Genomic DNA, 24721 nt, shown 5'->3' on the forward strand with positions numbered 1-24721 from the left:
TAAAATATATATTACATTAAGAACTTACCTCTTCATAATTCATAACATTTTTGTACCTAGCATGTTTACTTAACCTTTTTAGTTAACAAAATAAGCGTCGTTTGGTTATAACAAAACTTTCCGTTAGGTACTTACATTATTCTAACCTTGTTAAATCCAAAACTCCGATCGGAATCTTTTCGAACATAAATCATGTCCGCAAGGTGCGAATGTGTACTCGGGTATGCACGAGTGGTGGCGCGGATCCGGCAGTCGCCGACCCCCGACCCCCACACCCACCCCTCCACATACCCCCAGTGCCCCTGGGAATGGCACCACTGTTTACGAGACACATACGGATCACTTCTATTTTTATATCCCAAGTTTCTCGTGCTACTTCGAATTTGTTTGAAACGACAAGATTTTTGTCAAAAATTTCATTTTTGATGCAAGCTTTTATCGCTGACTATACTTTTTTTTCAACTGGCAACTAATACTCATCGAAACAATGCTAACAAATCCAAACACAATTAGGTTACATTATTTTATCACAGAGTTCGTATTGCCACCTCCTGTGTCCATCATCAGATCAGCTCGATGGTAATACCATGATATTGCATCGTCACCCGACTTACATAAATACAAACACATAATATGTACCTATGTAAAGTTTCAGCTCGGACTTTCGGCAGGACTTGAACCCGCAACCTCCGCAATCCGGGCGTTGCTCTTTTATAAGAGCAACGCCCAGATTGTAAGCAATTGAGCTACGGAAGCCTACCAGAACCTTGCAAATCTTTCCATTCCATCCCTTATGTATTAGTAAAATAAACTAATGGTACTAAAATATTTTGGCAAAAATAAGTGCCTTTCATCCCTTGGTTAACAATCTACTATTATCGCTAGGAATACTCTTGTGAAATTTCGAATAAAAAGGGACGCTTTTTTATTTATTCCAACTGGAAATTATAACTAGGCAAGATGTGATCTTAATAAGTACCTAATGAAGTAGTATAAGGTTAATAATATAATATGTAAACATTTATCAAATTTAAGCACAACATACCAGCTGTAATCTGCTGTACCAAAGATGCATCTTGACTGTACAAGATGATAGCCCAAAGAAAAATCATCCTCCAGTTTGACAGCTGCAGTAGATGAGGCCGTACGGCGTGCTTTTTTGTAGTAGTATAGTGAATTATTTATTAAACGTCAACTTTCGCAACGCAATCAAGAGTTACAGCCTCGTTACAGCATAGTGTATGAAACCGTACAGCGCTATCTGCATTAGCTGACATATTCGAGGCACGAATAATAATACTAATCTTGTACAATCAATTAATCTTTCGCGACTCCTATCAATACGTTTTCCAATAAAAGCCCTTGAATACCAGAAATATAATGAGGGAGTACTTAATATCCACTATCCCTCGTACTCGTAGATTATGAAACTTTGACAAGCAATTATCGTGTTATATATAGATCCGTGAAGCCTGTAATCAATTTTTCGGTTGTTAACTCGTGATAAAACTGCGTTGCTGTTTTATTAAATAGATAACTCGAGTGTTTGCATGCATGTACTTATCAAACTACTAAAATATCTACTCAAAATAATATCCCGATATTTTTACGTAACATTAGGAAATTAAATCACTTCTCATGCGAACGTGTCATAAATCAATACTAGTTAGATACGGTTCATGGAAACGAAATCTTCGAGCTTGCACAAATAAAGTATAATAAATTCGCTAAAACGGCTAAATGTGAATTTTCAACCACTGTCGCTTGTACTCTCGCAACACTGTACCGTGCCCACAGATCTAAAATAATGCTTACGCATCATTAATGCAAAAGATACAGACTATACAGTGACTATAACGAAAAAAAACTTAACCACTTTTGAGATTCAATTAATAGCGGCCGCTTAAATGTAGGAGATGCGATGGGATTGGGGATGCATATCTTATAGTATGCATAGAGTAAGCTGGTCTAGGAGTCATCATCATATACTTAAGAGTAAGTCTCTTGTCGGTGGAGCAATTTCCATGTTTCGCGGTCCTCTGCCTTCTCTTTGAGTACGAGTAGGAGTACGCACGTAAAATTCAAAAAATTCAAAAAATAAATAATGATAAGTAGATAATCTAATTTGCCATTATTCCATGTATAATTTAATAATCTTCCATAAAGTGACATAAAAAGTAGCAAAACTAAGATTAATTAAGTTTTCTAATAATAATAATAACAATTAACAAAAATGGGAATTGCGTAATAATCTTCACGATTTTTACTCATTATTATTCACAACGACGGGACTATCGCGTAAAATAAGTTTTAAATTTACCTCCGACGTTTCAAGGACGGCGTTGTCCCCGTGGTCTCGGAGAAGACTGGCTAAAGTTGACATCAACATCTTCTAGGCGCGCGAGTTTTTCGAACTACCCGCACTTGGTCTTATTTATTAACTTGAACGTTTTGCGCACTAGGGATGTCACCGGTTCGACACACAACACTCACAATATTCGATCCCCTTCTCCGAAACCACGGGGACAACGCCGTCCTCGAAACGTCGGAGGTAAATTTAAAACTTATTTTACGCGATTAAGTCCCGTCATTGTGAATAATAATGCGTAATCTTACAACTCATTGGATAAGAGTACGCGTTTGCGCCGATAAGAATACGCGGGTCAAAAACTACATTATTATACTAGCAGAGGTCACAAAATAATTTTCATTGACCCTCACAGCTTTTCAAAGCCTTAGGTCCTTTAGAAGGGACTTTGAAGACTATTTTTCCACTTCATGTAGCACTTTCTCTTAGGTAAAAGCCCCCTCGACCGTAGAAATAAATCCAGCACATGTTAGAGGGACAATATCACCGAGCGGTACAAAAGGTAATGCAACTTTAAACTAACACGGGACTTAATTGCGTATAAAACTTACGTATATGTGGTCAGCCGCGATATGCTCCTTGACCCTTTCCGCTATAGTGTGTTTGGTTTCCCCAATAGTTTAAATCAATATATAGGTATAGTATGTATAGATAATGTATAGGTAATCAATATAAGCTTTTACTTAACTTGCATTGTATGTATGTATCTATGTAGCTATCTATCTATGTTTGTCTGTACGGATCAGATCTTGCAAGTTAAATTTGACCCACTTCCCGGTTTCCGATGACGCTGAAAATTTGCATACACGTAAATTATTTTATGAAATAATTTAATTTGTGTTTTTTAGATAGTCACACTATTATATATAAATTATAAACTGAAATAAATATCATACACTAAATAAAGTGACCAAGTCCACCGGTGGCTGAGGCGGGAATCGAACCCGCGTCTTCAGCTTACGCGGATAACGTCCTGGACTCCTGACCACTAGCCGGCCGGCCGGCGGGTGACCGGGGTGGTTATTCAGTATAAGTTGACTACAAAACCGGGTCGTTGACCCCGATCCGTATGCTACGTTCATTCGTTATCGTGGTGTAAAGTCGTAGGATACTCGTACAAGATAACAAACCCTGTGACAATATGCAAAGCATGCCGGATGGTCTAGACTAGATCCTCAAACTACATAGTACGTACCCTATACACAAAACATGCAACTTGGTTCCTTCGTGAAAATTTTCCACTCTGCTTTAAAATTTAAGTGCGAGAAACTAATATTTACATCTGCTAGCTAAAACTAAGGCAGCAACAGTAAGAAGTTTTAAAGAATAAGCGAAGTACCTATATATCAAAGTAATTAATGATGGAACCGTTATGAATATGTGAATAACTCACCACTCTCATAAGCTGCCGTTAGCCCCAAATGCACATTGCTCCAGCTTCCCAGTGATTTATTGTGGGTTTACCCACATCACTGTTTAGTGTTAATTAGTGTCTCGCCACTAAATAGATAGCATACGATCGATATGACAGACTAGGGGACTGATTCTGTTATAACGATTTGATATGGTTTTCAACTAGTTTTGATACGACCTTGAGTCTTGGCGTCAGGATCTCATTAGATCCTAAATGATTGGAACAAAGAGACTGCAAACTGAAGGGCGACGCGCCCATTATAGTTATAGAGTAGTTGCTACAGACAAAATGCCTGATGTTTCGAGGCGTAAGGTGCAACGTGCAACCACCCTGTGAGTGCAACAAAATACGACAAGAATACCTCATTGTGCGATCATTTGGTGCCGCAATCAAAGTATGTAAATAAATACTACTCGTGAAATAAACAAAATTCTAACGTTATTTATCACAAGTAGGTAACTAAAACTAAATTTTATAAAAAAAACTAAGTTAAAGTTAAGATTTAGTATCCTTTCCGAAGAATTTCGTATATTCGTACATACCCCCGCCTGTTCCTATCTCTCTCGCACGCGCGTAATTACATTGCTGTCCCGCCTATGATGGCGGCAGTCAATGACACTGTACGAGAGGGACAACAATATAAATTATGCACGTGCGATAGAGATAGGAGCAGGCGCGTACGATGTACGAAATTCTTCGTGTTTAGCGTCTTTACTTTATTATCCATCAATACCTTCATCTGATGTCATATCGATATAAAATATTGACGCATATCACAGCACTATTTACAGCGATTTCTGTCACTTCAGACAATAACATGTCAAATATACTGACGCGGTTGATTCCTATAGAAACCATAGACTTGGCCATATCTATCTGTACCCTATACCTAAGTCTGTCACACACTCTACTCACACTAAAGACTGGTCCTCTGTGTATTAGAAAGTCTTTATTGTTAGTGGTAGGTCCTACTCGTAAGAAAGCTAAGGTACACGTCCCAGTGGTCGACAATGTCGAGTCGAGTCGACATGCTAATAACGTAGGTTTAAAGATGACATGTATACTGGGATAGTGACGAGCACTCTGGCGTCTACCTTAATTCAATTCGTAATACTTGAGAAAATAATCCAGTACAGATTTTTACGAAATTCATTCAAGCCGTGAATTGAGCTCTAAAGCAATAGCAGTTGGTTTGGTTTAATTACTCTAGTTTCACGTTAATTGCTCACGAATCTGTGTGATCTGCAATCGTGAAAATGGATTTAGCGTGGGGTGGCACGGCGCACGTCGCACGGCATGCACCGCGCTATCGCCCCAAGATACCGCGTCACTGGCCCGGGCCCGCCTCACCGCCGCTCGACACGCGATCACACCCGTCTCATTAATATGGTTGTTAAACATACCTAGTGTGTACAATACAAACTATTGGTTTATTCAGCCGCGTCAACTGATTTAGCTCATTTAACCAATCGAGTTACTAATGGTTAGGAGTACGGCGAGATAACCAATTAATTTAGCTTTAGCTCGTTCACTTTGAATTGGAATGTTGCATCATGTCGTTTTGTAGCTTTCTAATTGGAAGTCAGCATTTGCGAAAATGAAGATGCTTACACGTCAAATATACCTCCATAGTAGACATAACTATACCTTAAAGTTTACCAAACGCTAAACAATAAATAACATAGTAAATATTAGGGCGGGATTTAGTTTTAGAGAAGTTTTATTTTATTATTATTTATCTGATTGTTGTCATAAGCAAATACCTATACGGGCAAAGTGAATAAAATGATTTGAAGACGCCTGTATTCTTGTGCGATCACCGAGGGTGTGGAGATCAATTTGGATACTTTTTTTATTTTTGTTTATGTTTGTTGCTGACTCGTGTAGTTTACGTGTTACAGTTAGTTTGTTGAATTGGTAACGGTTGGAAAGTTCGTGCCACTCTATCTGGGCCGGTTTTGATGAGAGTTCGCGAACGTCGAGCTGTATATATACCCACACAGCAAGTATGAGGGTTCTACCATCCGGATTAACTGCACTCTATATACTGACGAGGACTTATTTCAAACTAACGGCGTTAAATTCGTATACATATAACGATTATTAATAGTTATTATATAACCTCGTAAGTCCCCGTGTACGTTTACAAGACAAACAATTTTAATTAGTTTTAGAATTTATTATAAATGCGTGTGTCCTGACTGATTCATCGACGCAGAGCCGAAACTACAAAAGCTAGAAAGTTGAAATTTGCACACTAGGTTTCATTTATAAAGTGTACAAGAGATACGAAGCGATTTTGAAACATTTAACCCCTAAGGAGTTGAACGCTAGGAACTTGAAACTTTGTGAAAAGATATTATATTCAAATAAAAGTAATTTCAAAGTTTTTGCAAATTCATCCCTAAAGGGGGTTAAAAGGGGGATGAAAATTTGTATAGGGACCTAGTATTATTTTAAAATAAGAACTTCGTAAAAAGGCTTTATATTAAAATAAAATAAAAGTAATTTCAGCGTTTTTGTAATTTTTTAAACACAAAATATTTTTTGTAAAACTACGAGTAAAAGGGTTAAAAAGGGGTTTGAAAGTGTGTTTCGGGAAATAAATCCACGCGGACGAAGTCGTGGACAACAGCGAGTCTTATATAAATAAAAGAAACTTCAAAATTCAAAAGTACTAAAATTGCCCTGAATCTTACGAATTTAACATAGTAGGTATATGTAATAGAATCTGGATTTAGGGATAGATTGCATTTTGTGTGCCTACATACAAAAAAGGGGGTTATTTTAGTTTTCGATTTAAAGCGACAAAGCCGTAGTCGTAGGTATATATGTCATACACGGTGACCACAAACCACAAATTACTGCACATAACAGTTAATTGTCTCCTCAAATTAATTCAAGTAATCTAGGGTGAGATTACACTTCAACAAAAACGCTACAAAATTATTTCTGTTAACGATAACGATTAGAGTAGATTTGTAAATGCAATGATCGAAAATATGAATGCTTGAAATGATCTGAATATGACTTTTTAGAGTTGTTGTTTAACTCATCGTGGTAATATTGATACCCGAGTAAGCGAAAGATTTCAAAATTAATTGGTTCGAAAACGAATGGATCTTGAGCATTGCAAGTGTAACAAGACACGAGTGTTAATAAACAAACTTTGCCACCGAGTGAAAACCAATTGTTTTCATCACACCATGGCGAGGTAAATACTAACTGTAAAACATTACAAATCCAATTATCAAATGAACGCTATTAAATAATTATGAATAAAAATCATCACTTAAAACCAGCGAATATGAGGAAACAACTCAATATTTGCATCAATTTACTTTGCCCTCTTGTGGATAAAATGTAACTTTTTCTCATGTTTTTTAAGAAGAAAGAGAGACTTTATGAGGTAATGTGGTGAAAAAACATCTTCATCTTTTAGTCGACAAATTAAAACTTGTGGCTAACCAAGGCAAAGTCAATATTAAAATACCTACTATTCTTATCAAAAAGCCTTCTAAACTAGTATATTTTGTTTTAATAATAGGGTATTCCACAATTTTTTATAAAGGTGTCAGTCGATCAGGTTTGTTTTAAGGATCAAATGTCCGTATGAGACCCATAGTCTTAGCAATACAATAGTCACAAATGATGGTCAAAGTCGGGCACCCGCACTTTACTGACGAAACGCTTTTAACAAATTGGCATTACATCGTGACGTCAGCATGTAACGTCGCTATTGCTTAGAAGCCGTGGAAAATAAGGTAATTGCGATTTTGTCGGTGAAATGTAGCGTTTATGTATATATTGTTGCTCTACAATATATTTTTTAATAAAATGTAAGGAATTGAATGGTCCCATTATTTTTTACCTATTTTGAAATTTTTATTTTTTAAACTAAAGTATTTATTTATTATTCCCATATATTTTTTAATTTTCATTTTTTGTGATAAATTGCTCATTTTCTATCTATTTAACTAGATTTGGCTGAAAGGCAGATTTTTTAAGATATTAAAAGTCCAGTAACTTGAAAACCAATGAATTGAGACCCCTTGTTGACTAGGCTTAAATCATTACAAATGAGGTCAGAACCCCTTTCGAGGAATAGGTCGAGTAACCAGTCACCCTGTAAGTTATAACAACTTCCCGAGTGTCTTAATGTCTATGACCCGTAAACCAGATACCATTGATACAATAATGTTTTAGTGATAACAGATAACACACATATAAAATATCAAATACACGGGAAATGCTATTTATTAATTTTTGCCATTCTTTAAATAGAAAACAACTTTAATATATTAAGATGTAGGTACCCAACCACAACAAAGCACAAAGATGGGTTAAGTTAATCCGGATAGGGAAGGTTTACTTCACCGCGGATGAAACCGGGTGCAAATTCAAGTAGGTACCTATGACATTTAGGAGGTCACCGGCACAACCAGGGCGGATCACGTGGATAAAAACCTATCTCCGATATCGCCAGTCCGTGCCTTATCTTCGCCGAACCTGCCTGGCAGCCCCGCTCACCTTTAGCTTTGGACTAAACGATCAGGTTTATCTACGTGCGCTGATCTAAAAGTTTCTAGCTGCTCTAGATTGCAAATTAAAACAGCTTTTTTATTTTGTTCCATAAACTAAGTTTTCATATGTATCTATTCAATTTGTATCGAGCGGTTACATTTTTTGGGCACCAAAGGACGAATAAAATATTGAAGTTTTGGTGATTGTGTGTATAGTTTTCTAAGGGCCACTTGCACCATTCACTAACCCGGGGTTAACCGGCAAAAACTGGAGATACCATGGTTACCAGTACAATTTGACACTTTTTTAGAATTGTGCACCGGAACCTTGAAGGCCATAAACCACTCAGGAAATTACCTCAAAACAGCTGCCCCGGAGATGACACCCACCAGATAACAACAACTATTGTAGTTCATGGAATAAAGAAATCAATCATAATTAATTATCTAAACATATTTCAATCTTTATTGTATTTATAAATTTAATTTAAATTGTAATGAAATTAAATAAATTTTGCAACAGCAACACTATCTGCTGAAGATTGTTCCTATTGGATTATCAGTTGTCACTGATATTGTTACCAGATCAATAATTTTAATGACATACAAAAAAACTATATTATATTCGAGACAATTTTAAAAAACCGGACAAGTGCGAGTCGGGGTCGCTCACCGAGGGTTCCGTACTTTTAGTATTTGTTGTTATAACTGTAGTGTGTGTTTATGTTATTGTTATTGCCGCTGTTTGTTATTAAACTGTTTCAATATCGGCTAGACGTAGTCATTAGTAATAAGTGTAATAACATTGATTTTCCAATATATGTTTCACTTACGTAAAAGCCCATCGACGTGCTCACTAGCGCCACTGGCAAATAATTGTGATTATTTAAATTTAACGATAAATATTTAAAAAAAGGGGGGGGTATTTTAATTTGATGTACTGTATTTTGTAGTTAAGTGCCTTTTGAATACATTATAATGGTTTTTACGTTGCTGGATTCGTCAATCTATGCGTCCAATGTTAAAACGGCCGTTTTTGTTTTGAGTTCATAGATCGACGAATCCAGCAACATAATAACTGGTTTGATGTATTCAAAAGGTACTTAAATACAAAATACAGTACATAGCGGCCTATTTTATAAATATCTATCGTTAAATTTAAATAATCACAATTATTTAGCAGCGGCGCTAGTGAGCACGTCGATGGGCTCTTAAGTGATGGCGGAGTACCGCTTAATGATGTACAAAAATCATGAACACGATGAATAGAGTACCTAATATAAAACACATATGTGCATTACATGATTTTTATGTTTTCGTTCTTGTGGGTTAAGGTAAAATATTTGGAAAACAAAACTATTAAAACGTGCAGTAGATAATTTTAGCCCGTAATCGTTAAAATCATAAATAACAAACGAAACCGTCATCGCCCTCTATACGAGAGTAGGCCAAAACTAGTGGCGCCATCTGATCGAGAATCAAATTTTCGTGATTTTCGAGGCACGTTTTTTCCTTAGACTGTATCCATCTATAACGAAGTTACTCGTATATCTATCTTTGATATCACTTATTAGTCAAATATAGGCACTTACCTACCGGAGGTTGAACTTTACGTAGGGTAGGACGGGGACAATTGAAACACGTTATGATTGAATCGAGTCAAATTTCTTGAAAATTACAATAGGTACCTGTGCATGTGACGCAATACTCAGCTATGCGGTCAGTCATTCTTAAATTCTGGACCAATAGCGCTCAAGCCCGCGAGCAACGCAGTAGTCTCGAGGAGCCGTTCGAAAATTTCGCGGTATAAAGTGAAGGACCTGTGCTCGCATACTGTTTCGTTTATTTTTTTTTACTTAAATGTATTTTAACTACTTGAATTCTTTTGGTGTTTCGGATGGGACTTATGGAATATCTTACTTCTTTTTTTTTTAATAATACATGCTTTGTGAAAAAGGGAGTGACAGTGATTTTATTATGGTCATGATTGAAACATTGTTATAATTGAAACTTTTGACTTTTGTATGAAACACAATATCTTGTTGTTGCATTAAAACACGTTTGATTAAGCTATATGTATAAGGTAATCACAACAAAGAAGTCTATAGTCTTACAAAAAAATTTTGCATCCCTTTCTTTGATCAAGATCTTGAGACGCCGATAAATTGTGAAATGTTTGTAATTTATTTGCGAACTTTAGTTGATCTCATTGAATACCGTGATAGTTATTTAAAAAAAAATAGAAATAACAAATTGTTTTTCATTTTGCCGAATATATTAAGGTGTTTCAAACTTCCCCACATAGTGTTTCAATTAACAACAACAACCTATGGGTACAATTGAAACACTCTTCCACATTCTCTTAAATTCCCTATCATTACGTAACCATGGGCGATAGGCATTTCAAACACATTTTATTTTAAAAATATATAAATAACCTTTAATTCAAACGTCTCCGTCCTACTCTATGAATGTATATAGGTAGTATATGCTACTATATGAAAGTTTACTCATAGGTTGAACTAGAATGGTTTGTAATCCTCAAGACTGAAACCTCGGTACTATCAGGAATATAAGCCCTGTACAATGACAATGACTACACGAAGCTCACACGTAACAGGCTATCGGCTCTAATAGCTGAGGCTTAACCCTATCAAGATGTGCTAACGGAAGCAGTACACGCCGCCTCTTGGCTGCTGTTCGTCACCAACGTATTCTGTCCTAGATCTTCCAATCCATCATAATACATATAATATACTCTTACATACAACGATGGCTTGTGTCATGTGCTCATTTGACGGATATTCTGTCTTAATTTTAGTCAGTTATTTTAAATTATGTCGCATTACAAGAAACGAAAATGACGAATGAATGGAATTCCACGCAACACAAATCAGAATGCTTAAAACCTGACTGGACGTTTTCTAAAATAAATAAATCTTTAGTTAGTTTCGAATTATAAGTTTACTATAGCTTTGGCGTGGAAATGTAGGAATCGTGCAATAGTGCTAACCACCAATAGTTTTTGTTAATATGTAGCTACTGGTGAGAACCTGTAATTGGCTTTTTGTATCATATTTATAAAACCTATAGACCGGTTAACAGCTGTTGGATCTCCGAATAATAATAAATAAATAAATAAATATTGAAAACCTGATTCTTTCAAATCTGGACATTCTTGGGCTCATTCTACTCAGAATCGACACCATTCTTCATCCTGCCATTAAAAAAAGATTTCCCAAAATGTCCATTCCATTACGTCGTGTTTTAGTGTGTACTTTTTTTGTATGAGCGTGACGTACAATTTTCATACAAATTTTTGGGACTTTTTATCATCAGGATTGAATATGCTATTTATTCTGAGTTGAAATAACCCAAAAACACCAGGATCTGTGAGAATCAGGTGTTTAATATTTATTTTAGAAAACTCCTGACTGATTTTTGATACATATTTTAAGCTAACATTAATTTTATCAGTTTAAAGGATATTAGGACCTACAAACCGAAGACAGTACTATAAGTTATTCTGTGCCGATGACACCGTCATCGGAACTCAAAAATAAGGTATAAACAATTTCAAATAAAATAAAAAAAACCGGACAGACTATATATGTTGCTGGTCCAGTAGTATACAGCAAGCTGCCAGTCTCTATCGCAGAAGCGTTAACGCTTAGTTCCTTTAAAACAAGGCTAAAAAACTAGCTAGTCAAGCAAAGCTTTTATAGTTTTAAAGAATTTATAGATTATAAGGAATAGTTAATAGTATAATATGTATAATAAATTATAAAGAATAGTGTAATATCGAATTGTTTAATAATGGAATTTATCGAATCGTAATATTAAATTGATAATGAAGTGATCTGATGTGTAGAAATAAGTTAGAAAATTGTGACCTATTACCATTAAATTATGTCTATGTCTACCTACACAAACATAATGTTAATATTTGACAGTCTACACAAAGCAAATGTTACAAGAGCCCTTATAAAGTCCTTAGCGAATGCCATTAGCACCTTGGTAACTGTCCATTTCGCAAGTTATTGATGCTAGAGCGAAGCATGTGCCACGCACCTTGCGGTGTCACGTAGTCACGTAGATAGGTACGTACCTATACGTAAGCAGTGGCTAACTATTTAACTGCTATCCTGTCAATGCATATACATATCAAACGATAAGTGACATACTAAGTATATGTACATGTATACTTATAGTAGTCGTAAAATTGTATCTTTTATTTTATTGTAAGGTTTCGAATGATATTTCATCTTTTGGACCGAAACTTTAAGGTCTTGTATTTTTAGTATTACAGACTGCTCATTTTTTATCCCACTAACTAGCTAGTTTATGTTCATAAAATTAAACATACTGTGTCAAGAACCTACTTGTTTAGGTATAGCCTCTTCTACTAAACAAAACACGTCTCAAAAATTCGTGAATATAAACGATCCTTTACATTTAAAATCCAAATGTTTTAAAATAACCTGTGTTAATTTGCCCTTTACCTGTCCACAAATACCGCGCGGATTGCGAAGGCGTGAATTATTGTTCAACCACCGTCACATCATTAATGCTATAAATCCGTTACGAGTATAAACACCAATGCTTTGTATGCCCATCCAAATCAGAGTAAATAATCTTAAAAACGCTCCTATGTTCAAATGAATGCATTAAAGATACTCTCCTGCATACAATATTTTTAGCGTATGCACACGAGTATTTAGTATGACCACTAAAATGATTTTAATGAGTACTTAGCTTAATTAAGAGTATCACACGGCACGGCGCTTACCGTTCAGCGAAGTGCACCGAGGTTTGACTAGCCACGCCATGGCTCAAAGTTCGTCCGAATAGGACGGCAACTCTGCAAAAATCACAAATCCCAATTAGTTCCCCCTTGTCACCACTTTAACACACGATATTCACTTCGCTTCGCAGAATCAATTTACAACCAAAGCATGCTCAGAATATGATAAACAAAGCAAATTCATCGAGCATTCCGAAACCCATCAGGCAACGCCGCTACGCCGTAGCTTGTAACACATTTTGTTCGTTGATAGTTTCCTGTAGTCTGTAGACCTCTGACGTGCTAATGACTTTAACAGGCCAATCCGAGTTTTAGTTATCCGATCTATTTCCAATACGATACTGATCTGTCGGTGTCAAAAGTAGTTTTTTAGTCGAAGAAATATCACTTTTGACCCTGACAGACAGATCAGTATCATATTGGAAACAGGTCGAATAACTAAAACTCGAATTGGCCTGTAAGTTTTAAAATATATACCTAATTTTGAAATTACATTGGTTTGATATCTGACCAATGTTTATTGTTTTTTTTTAGAATTTTACTTTATATTCCATGTTATTTTTAATTTTGTAAATATCTGTTATTTAAACATAATGTATAGGTATATTGTAAATGATTGTACTAATGTAACAACCGTACGGTACACTGGCAAGTCAGTTAGAAATTGTAATTTGTTGCGAGAAAATAGATATGGTATTTAATCGAATGAGTTTTCGAATGTGACGTATGTTAATTATGATTGATAGTAGCGGACTAGCACCGCGAGACCGCGAGATGCATTGCGAATAATGTCAAATCATATCTAGTTGACGGTTTAAATAACGTTCGAATATGCCTCAATAGACTTCAATGGATAGAACGAAAATGCTTACGAAACATTTTCAATACGTGACTATTTCCGTACAAGTTTAATATAAAACGGGCAGTGCACCGAGGAATTGTTCGGATTAATCCCTGCCGCTTCTTTCCGCCATCGTCCTACGCGACAACATTACCATCCTCACCACTTAGATGTTCGACATTCCTCAACAATACTGTGCGTTTTTCCAGATACTATATGCCTCGCACAGTACAGCTAAACTGCAGAATGAACTGTCGCCTGCGGTATTTCCGGACCGACACGATCTTCAAACCTTCAATAAAAGAACGTACTCCCATCTTATTCCGGCAACGCACTTATAACCCCTCTGGTGTTGCGGGTGTCCATGGGCGGCGGTGATCGCTTACCATTAGGTCTCATTCTCACGAGCGCTTTTTCAACGCGCGTTAAAAAAGCGTTTGAATGACACAAATGGAAACACGATGGCGGTAGCGCTTTTTATCACGCGTTGTTGGATTTTTTAACTTTAAGCCTTGGTCTTTGAATCGAATTTAGCGTGCGAGCAGATTCAAGCTCTTTTTTAACGCGCGTTGAAAAAACGCTCGTGATTATGAGGCCTTAGGCGATCCGTCTGCTCGTTTATTATTATACGATAATAATAAATAAAAAAGGTTTCGATTAGCATTATTTATTAACGATTATCATCTTGGCTATCCCCCCCAGATACAGATAAAACGACTAATCAATATGCCACCAACTCCTATGTATGTATCATCATCCACACTGGCAACTATCAATGTATATATATATATACCTAAAAATTATTGCATTGGCATTAGGTCTGACATTGATCAGTTAAGTTGGTTAAGGGTGTTCCTGTTAATGCTGTTAATACAGGCTGGCACGCATATCAATGGACGGAAGTCGTCAGGCCAGGGAACTTCCGGTGGTATGGAACTCCAGCCAGACGCACGCAATATACCCACCCTTCCGGTCAACAAAAACACCTTATAAGTATTATGCATCGATGGCATGGCGATCGATAACCCAGAAATAATCTCGAAACAAAGATCGTTTGAACTTTTAAAATTTGGTTGTTATCGATTTGACATTACTCGCAATACATCTCATACACACTAATCAAAATCACAGAGCGTAATGTTTTACGAAACCTCCGCTATATAACGATCTACAAGTATAATACAAATCAGTTGATTTAATTATTTAAATAATTATAATCAAGTATAAATAATCAGACGGGCCATATAATTTTCTTTGGATTAAAACACGAATTATTTAATGTAATTACTACGCTGCGAACTGGCTGCGAAGCTTTCTTATAACAGCAATAACATTAAAATGGACAGTGAAGTTTTTTTTATTGCTTCTTTTAGTTCCTCTTTATGGGTGAGTGTAGTCTGCATATTGCCTCGGCAATAGCCCTATTGGTCCGGTACCGGTAGGGGCCGCATCACTCGCACGGCTACAGTCCTCTAGACGGAGAGCTAGCCCTGGAAAACGATCAACGATTTCAAGAACAACGAAACTAATAAGTTTGTTATAAAAGTAGTATCCTTGTCACTAGGCGTCTAGCAGTTCATCGGTGGGGTGGAGATGGAGGTCGCGTAGCAACAGGGGGTCAAATCCAGTTAAGACTTTAATAACAACAAAATGTCCTTCTTATTTTCGTAATCGAATTAGAAAGCAGAGTGCGAATTCAAGCATAGGCTCGCTAATATTGGCTCAACTAAAATTAGCTGTTTATTTTGTTGTTATAAGTACAATTTACTATTTGGAATAACATGTTATGTAATAACACGTTTTATATTGAATAAAGGTTAAGTAGGTAATTTGTTTGAGGGGAAGTAAGGTTTTCACGAGCCTTCCGGTAAAGTGGCTCACGCAATACGCGGAATACGCCTACTTTTCGGCAATGAGTTTTGTTTGGACGTCGTTCGAATTTCCCCTTTAAAATCTGTTTAGTCGCTCGCAACGCACCGCATCTCGTTCGCAGCAATGTATTAGTACGAGCGACATTGACATCAGTTTCTAAGTTCTAATCGGCCTCTTGTCACCCTAATTGGTCGTTTTTCATATTATAATCTACCTTAAAAAATTATATAACCTTGTGTGACACATGAAATCAAGTTCGGTCCATCCGAGTCCGTCTAAGCTAACTTTGCACCGATTTGAATAGAACACTGAGGACGCGTCAATGATAAGGGTTGACGACCTGTCTGGCCTAGTGGGTCTCGATGGTCCCGGGTTCAAATCCTGGTAAGGGCATTTATTCGTGTGATGAGCATGGATATTTGTTCCTGAGTCTTGGGTGTTTTGTATGTATTAAGTATTTATAAATATGTACAGGTATATCTAAGTACTCACAACACTTACTGCGGGAATTAGTCAATTTGTGTAATAATGTCCTAAAATATTTATTTATTCTTATTTTCATAGAAATGTGTAATTAATGTTGACATTGACACACTTTGTGATTGCAAATGGCATTAAGAGTTATCTTGGTCCGACTCTATAACTTTTCCATAATTTTTTGACCTCTTAAAGAGAGAGATATATAAAAAAGAATTGAAAGTATATGAATAAGCAATTGTATACTTGTGCTTAAACTTTTTGGAAGGTACCTTTTGTTGCGTACGAATACCTATTAAGAACGATTTAGCTTACTAGCTCCCAACTTTTTTTTTAAATTACTGATGGTAGTACCAACGGCCCTCGCTTGGGATACGGATACGGGCGACCGTTGAATATTGGAACTGCACATGAAGGCTCCCGCTTAAGATACGGACATTGAGTTAGGTACGAGTAAATCAATGTTTATTATTACAGGTGTATTATTGTTATTACCGTGTTAAATACAATAATATTTTGTATTTCATTATCGGCTTACTTTAAGTTAACTAAGAATAATTTCCGATATTCTGAAATTGTTTCAGAACATCGGAAGACCGGATTTATATACGGCAATAAAATATTTAGTGCCTCGGGCACTTTATTGACAACACTGCAAATACGAGTACGAGTAGCAAACGGGCAACCATTTGCTGAGCGCGTTATCCACTGAGCGCAGAAATGAAAAACCGACGGTTGACAGTTTGGCGATGCGTTTTTGTTTTGTTTATTTTACATTTAGTCTTCCTAATACTTTTTTATCCGCTGACAGCGCCTGCCCCGCCGAGGCGATGTGCAATCGTCCCATTGCACGGGCACAGACCGTATAAGTTATGATTTTTGAAACAAATTGACATACCTAATTATAGAACGCTGGATTCAAGGCTCTCATAGCATTCGCAAACAAACTATTTAAAAACACTGATTTAAACTTTAACGATTTTTACTGCGATGCTTACGACGTTGCCAGTAAAATAAATTAGTACCACTAAAAATCTGGAACATGGCGTAGGCCAAATAAAATCTTGTCACGGTATACTGACCGCCATAATGATATGAAATTTAATTTGGTTGGAAATTACTATAAAATGGCAGTAGATAGAGTCTGCTCGGAAAGAGAAGAGTCGTGGAATGTATTGGGCCCCGTACATTCCACGACTCTTCTCTTTGAATTATTTCGTTGGAAGGGCACTCGTTTTTCATAACACAAAAGTAATTTTGAAAGTGTCAGTGCCGGCACATCGAGGAAAAAGGAATAAAAGTACTGAGGTTTGCGATTTGTCATGAAACGGAGATCGTGGCCGAGTGCTGGGAAAGTATTTTGGACGATAATCTTTTGTAACACTCTTTCTTTCTCTCTATTACACTATCATTAAATAGTGTCAAACAATATGCATTTATTACCAGCAAGTAAAAAGAAATTTGAAGCAACATTGTTAGGTCTATCAGTCAGACGGTGGTCAAGAAAAAAATCTGAAAAAGAAAGTTTATCTAGTAGAAGGTAGCTTAGTTATTGGATAAAGAGGGGGCGTAAAGTCGGGAAATTAGAAGGGAATAAAAGATATGGCGTGTGCGAGCGAGTAAAACCCACTGCCTTTAACTATGTAACAGAGTCACATAAACTACTATTGGCATGCATAGATTTAACAAATAATGTGAGTACTTGCTAAATTAATGTTTTCCGATTCATATTTTATAACATGTCGCTTGTACAATGGGCTGTGCTCTGAAGAATTGTTTAACATGATGCCAACGGCCGCTTTCTATCACCACACCGCACCGCTCGCCGTCGGCAGGGTGTTCATCCTCACACCCTAGAACTTAATAAATGGTCGCGTACTGTGCGGTTTAAGAGGAATTTCCGTCCGCGGACGCTTCGGCGGCGGAATGAGCTCCCTCCCGAGGTTTTCCCGAGGGGCTACATTATGGGGTTCTTCAAAAAAGGAGTGTAAAGGTTTTGAAAGGGTCGGCAACGCCGCGCATGTAATATCTCTGGTGTTGCAGGCGTCCATAGGCTACGGTAACGGCTTACCATCAGGCGGGCCGTATGCTTGATTGCCACCGACGTGGTATTAAAAAAACTTTTTGTCAGTCCAAATTTTAGTAGTAGTAGTAAAACTCTTTATTGTACAAAAAGAAACATAAAACAAGAGAAAAACGCATCATTTGTACAAAGGCGAACTTATCCCTTTCAGGGATCTCTTCCAGTTAACCTTTGAGCAATTGAGGGAGAATTGGAGAACGGTAGACATCGAAGCTGTACTAAACGGCATAAAAGAAAATATTTAATTTCTATAATATGTGTCTCCATAAGAGTCAGAGGCACGAGACGACATATCAAAGCGTTCGAAGGCTTTACCGTCTCCTCCATGTCCTATTGTATACGTCGAAATAAAATGTCTTTTGTTTGGTTCTTGATTAGGTAGTTGTTGCCAATTAAATGTTTTATCAAATAAGTTAGGGCCACTACGCGTTACAGGGTTAGCCAACTACATAACTCGGAGTTAACCGTTTATACAGTACAGTTTGACCGAGTACCTATAAAAGGTTAACTCCGAGTTAGTTAGCTAACCCTGTAACGCGCTAGTGGCCCGTAGTGAAATATAAGTACAATATTTTTAAAAGAGCCGATTTTAGCATTAACAATTTTAACAAACGTTGATTGTAAGATGAGAGTTTGTCAATTGTTGTTTGTGAAATGATGTAAGATGTTGGTAGGTATGTGCATATTGTTCGTGTCTTATGTCGTAGATATGTACATCGCAGAATCGAAACTGCTGAGTCAAATTTAGTGACAAGTTAGGTACTACATTCATTGATCTCCTTAGGAGGCTTGTTTTAAGAAAAACCGTAATTAGTTAGGTCAGGTAGATAGTTTAGGTCAGGGCAGAAAAGAGTACTTATTCTTTCAAAAATTTATGCTTGGATTTAGATTTAGATTTATTTATTTCATAATATTAAATTACAATAAATTATTTTTACACTAATCTATACGAATTTATATTATGATCGTCAAGTGGAAAATAACAATTGATTATAATTATACAAAAACAATACACAATTATAAACCATTTGAATAAGCAATCGATTAATTAATTAATTAAATTTTTAACAATGTCAAATAAAATAAAATGAGAAAAACAATGTCAATACGGCTAAGCAAGATATCTTATAATGATCGTCAAAATAAAATGAAATACACGTCAATAGAAAAATTAATAAATTAAGGAATAATAAATATTACATTAAATTTGTTGTTTGCCTAAGTACACGTACCTGCCCATTTTATTAATAAATACTTATCCTTTACTTAAGTGAGCATACACGGGCCGATTTGTGGTATTTTCAATGATATATTTATTTATTTGCTTAATCATGTACATTTTATTTAAAAACGTACAAACTTAATATAAATAAATCAGAATTAAATAATTAACCTATAAAACTTAAAAACCTTAACTTTTAAATTTTCAATTATATTAGTAACTAGCGACCCGCCCCGGTTTCGCACGGGTAGTTCAACAAATTTACACAAAACCTTTACAAATTATACATATAAACCTTCCTCTTGAATCTCTCTATTAAAAAACCCGCATCAAAATCCGTTGTGTAGTTTTAAATATCTAAGCATACATATGGACAGACGGACAGACAGCGGAAAGCGACTCTGTTTTATATTATGTAGTGATGTCACTATTCCAGAAATTAACTGGTTATATATTACTATAATATGTTACACGATTACACAACCTTAGCTCAATTTATAGTCTACGTCTTACCTGGACGTACGTCATCCTAAAAATCACTTTCGCCTGGCTCGCATAAGTGTAAACAGAATGACACAAAATGTCCAAAGAACGTACTAGTCAGAACAAACTGGCTCTGCACAGACTTTGCAGTGCCAGATCGTGGGAGTAAATGTAGTTTGGTCACTTCTAAGTCTGTGCAGAGTTGGCTTAGACGGACACTAAATAAAATATCAATCAAAGTATCAGTATTCGCATAAGCACCTTTTCAAAGAACAACACAAGTCACACAAAATAGCAGTGCGGAAAAGTTTAAATATAATTAGATACTTAGTTTAATTATAAAGTAGGTACCCACCTATAAACAATTTTCAGAGTAGAACAGTGTGATATTCCTACATGCTTTAACATATCCTAATAAATAAATAAATATCATTTAATTCAGACTAAAAGTCTAATACCTATACGACTTTAAATCCACGCAAGATCATTTTTGCATGTCCCGAAGCGCCGAAATTACTGAGCAGGTTTGCATGATGTATGAGATAACCAATCAATTCCTCGTGGTTTTAGGTAGGAACTGTCATTCGCGCGCGTTATATTCATTTCAGAACTGTAATTCAGACGTAACTAATTTGTTTTAGTAATTTTTTGACTCGACAAAACGTAGGGCAGATTGTAAATCGTTTAACCGGGTAACAGCGACATGATACACGCAACGTGATGTTGAGAAATTCAAGAGGAATATGCTACGACAGCGTGTGAAGAATTTATAAAGCTTAAGGCGACACAGAAAACGCCCAGTCCATAGTAAATGATGCTCCAAAGGCATCCAAGTGAACTACTAAGACTACAATGCTCTGCGAAGTTGAAGCGGGCATTAATTAAGAGCCGTCTCGGGTTTCGCGGACTCGCACGCTGCTCGTCGCAGGCCTAAATTAACGAGGCCAAACGCCCGCGCGCAAACAAGGCCGTCCATCCGCACACTAAACTTTTATTAGATAAGTATACCTACATTCCAACTGACAAATTGTAAAACAGCTCCAAAACACGGCAATATAAGCTGCAGGTTATGAAAATCGCTGGTTCTGATTAAGTCATCATCATATTTAATTCTGTGATATACTAAAGTAGGTATATCTTGTAGGTAAAAGTAACTATCATAGACCAACCTAGTCCAAACTAAGAACTAAGAATGGATTGGACCAGCCGACAATAGGTATGCCTATACCTATAGGTACGTAAATGCTCCAACGGGAAAAACAACAATAACAAATGACAGGATTTCAGCCTACCTTCTAAATGAGACTTTTAGTAAAAAATACTTTCAAGAATATTAATGCTACGAGAACGAATACATATCCTATCCTCTAAAATTCTAATAGGGTATTTGACTCTATTTAAAATAAATTATTTTCTTCTTCTTCCTCGCGTTATCCCGGCATTTTTGCCACGGCTCATGGGAGCCTGGGGTCCGCTTTGACAACTAATCCCAAGAATTGACGTAAACACTAGTTTTTACGAAAGCGACTGCCATCTGACCTTCCAACCCAGAGGGGAAACTAAGCCTTATTGGGATTAGTCCGGTTTCCTCACGATGTTTTCCTTCACCGAAAATCAACTGGTAAATATCAAATGATATTTCTTTTCGACATAAGTTCCGAAAAACTCATTGGTACGAGCCGGGGTTTGAACCCGCGACCTCCGGATTGATATTTAAAATAAATTACTTTCAGTACATATGGTGCTACTTTACCGCACTAGTGCGATAATTAACACATTACGCTACTATGACGAAAATTTAAAGGGCCATATGTACTGTAAAACATTGTACGATACATGTGCGAATAGGTAATTAGCAACTCTTGTCGATTTATCGCCACTCGTTTCGATTTTCCTATTTTTCGCACTTGTATCGTAATGTACTATTACACCATGCATAAAAAGCACCAGAAGATTAAAACAAAAACGTAGACAGCAGTTATTTTTAGACACAATTTTTAGTTTAAAACCCGTACAAACCTATAAAGAGTAGGTAATTGGATTGTGTCGTCACATGCTAGTTTTTCATATAAATTCCATAGTAGCAAAATTGTTTTGACAGTTCGAAAAAAGAAACTGATTTGACTAATTATAGTAGTCAGATACTCTATTAAGTGTACCTGTGCTTAATCTGTGCCAAATATTAGTAGAAGTTGGTACTTACTAATAGCTGGAGTTTGGTTTAACATGTAGTTGATAAGGGTGGATGATAGCTAAGCCTGCAAAATGAAACGTGTGCACACTAAAAATATAGTTTCCTTTTACTGGCGCTTTACCATAAAAGACGACGTAGCCTTTGGCATAATTATCGGCAAGAGGAGATAAAACATGCCCGAGTTGCTCACTGAACACGTCTTTCTCGGGTAGTTTCAATTTAACGCACACCAGGCGGTCTATTATTGGTTGCATAACGATCAGCACAGTAAAAGATAAAACTTTTGTCACTGTCACGCAAAAGAACTCTAGACCTTGATATTAGTTTAACAATAATACCGTCTCATTTGTCAATGAAACTATTTTTTTAGGAATATGGGTAGATGAAAATTTAAGTTGGAAAAAGTATGTTGATTCTCTTTGTAACAAGCTTAGCAGCTTTGCTTATGCGCTTCGAGGACTGATACGAATTTCCACAAAAAAAGCTGCATTGCAATCTTATTACGCATTTTTTCAGTCGAACATTACTTAGGAATGGTGTCAATGTTGATACCATAAATGAATTCAGCACCCCCGATTTATCCGAAAACAATACCAAACCCGGTCTAGCAGCATCACTGATGTAGATAATCAAGATAAAAATGAGCCCTAAATAAACCTTCAAGAGCGGATATCTCAAAAACTATACAAGATATCGAAAAACTTGACTGAATAAAACTTGTAACAAATTAAATCTCTTTTCAGTTTGTATAACTATGTCGCTCAGACGCATAGTTTCCGAGATATAATCGAAAAACCTTCAAACCCCCCTCTCCCCCCGGCACCAGGGTTACGGCCGGGGACTTTTGATATGTTCACCTCCTAACTAGTCCAAACAAAGCTACGAAGTCAAAAATTGTGTTCCAAGCATTTCTCTCTAGGTATAACTTTTTTAGAGCATTCATTTCCGCCTACAAATATTGTGGTCGATTTGTGTAAGTGCCTTATCAAATATCAAAAAAGTGCGCCCAAAATCGGAATGATGTCATGTGTCGCTTAAAGTATTGAATTCAGAAATAATATATGATTGCGGAAATAATTCGTTTTCCCTTTAAGTGAAATCAGAAAGAATAAATAAATAAAAAATGGAATTGCGTATGATTGAGCATACAGTTGTACATTATTACATACCGTCAACAGTGGTGAATAGGGATGACGGGGTGAATAGGAATAGAAACCGCGAATGGCATTTACCTAAGTTTTTCTTTAACTACCCTCACCAATTGTACCTTCAAAAACGACTATTATTTTCAATCCAATACAATACAATTTGTGTAAATAATTTTAAAGAAATTATCAGGTAAATGTCATTCCCGGTTTTTGTCCCTATTCACCTCGGTTGACGGTATACTTTTATTCTAATAAAAATGTATTTGTCTATTTTGGCCGTCGACGTCGCTACGTATGTATTTGATATTGACTGTACCCACTTGCAGTCTAGACTACCCATACTTACATCACTACATAGTATAAAACAGAGTCGCTTTCCGCTGCCTGTATGTCTATCCCTATGTATGCTTAGATCTTTAAAACTACGCAACGGATTTTGATAAGGTTTTTTTTAATAGATAGAGAGATTCAAGAGGAAGGTTTATATGTATAATTTGTAAAGGTTTTGTGTAAATTAGTTGAACTACCCGTGCGATGCCGGGGCGGTTCGCTAGTATGCATATATATAAGGAAGTGAGTGTTAATATTCCCAGGTTTTTAAAATGTGGAAGTTCTAGTTGAACTCATTTGATGGGATACCACTCGTACCCAGAATTAGAAAGAGTACCTATACTGACAGTTGCGGGCGTGTATTTATTTCATGAGATCACCGGGTTATAATCGTATACTTTTTATGACTTGAAAGTTACGTTTATGTGACGCCATACCTTCTCAATTAAATTTTTACGTCTGAATAAAAATAGTACATTATTGTCGAGGCGGAGAATGAAGACATTTGCTGGCCGGAGTATTAATTTCGTCGACCTTGGGAGTTCATTAATTTTTTTACGAAATGCCAAACTTATGCATCATTTTTTGAGAAAGTACTGTATATAATATAAGTATAGGCCACATACCTTACTAATGTACCAGACGAGTATTCTAGACGAGTTCCTCTGGTTAGCATTTAACACTTTTTATTTCGTTTTAACATCTTTTAATTCCGAATATATTAAGGTGTTTCGTTTGAAACACCTTAATATATTCGGCAAAATGAAAGACAATTTGTTATTTCTTTTTATTTTAATAACTATCGCGGTATTCCATGAGATCAACTAAAGTTCGCAAAGAAATTACAAACATTTCACAATTTATCTGCGTCTGAAGATTTTGATCAAAGAAAGGGATGCAAAAAATTCAATTAAAACAATGTTTCAATCACCATAATAAAATCACTTTCACTCCCTTTTTCA

The 24721-nt window shown here is 36.3% G+C and overlaps 2 protein-coding genes across 7 annotated transcripts in view; one reads left to right on the forward strand and one right to left on the reverse strand.

Annotated features, from left to right (window-relative positions):
• LOC134754840 (uncharacterized) overlaps positions 1-24721 on the forward strand; it is a 193962-nt gene that overhangs the window by 107888 nt on the left and 61353 nt on the right. The window lies entirely within an intron of this gene.
• LOC134754895 (CD82 antigen-like) overlaps positions 1-24721 on the reverse strand; it is a 99319-nt gene that overhangs the window by 56934 nt on the left and 17664 nt on the right. For 3 of the 6 annotated variants that reach the window (XM_063691359.1, XM_063691364.1, XM_063691362.1), the window contains exon 2: positions 13095-13166. The exons of the other annotated variants lie outside the window; for them this stretch is intronic. The gene's annotated coding sequence lies outside the window, so the exon portion shown is untranslated. The remainder of the gene's footprint in view (positions 1-13094; positions 13167-24721) is intronic. 6 annotated transcript variants of the gene reach the window in all.

This window comes from Cydia strobilella, chromosome Z (genome assembly GCF_947568885.1).
Source record: "Cydia strobilella chromosome Z, ilCydStro3.1, whole genome shotgun sequence".
Lineage (NCBI taxonomy): Eukaryota > Metazoa > Arthropoda > Insecta > Lepidoptera > Tortricidae > Cydia > Cydia strobilella.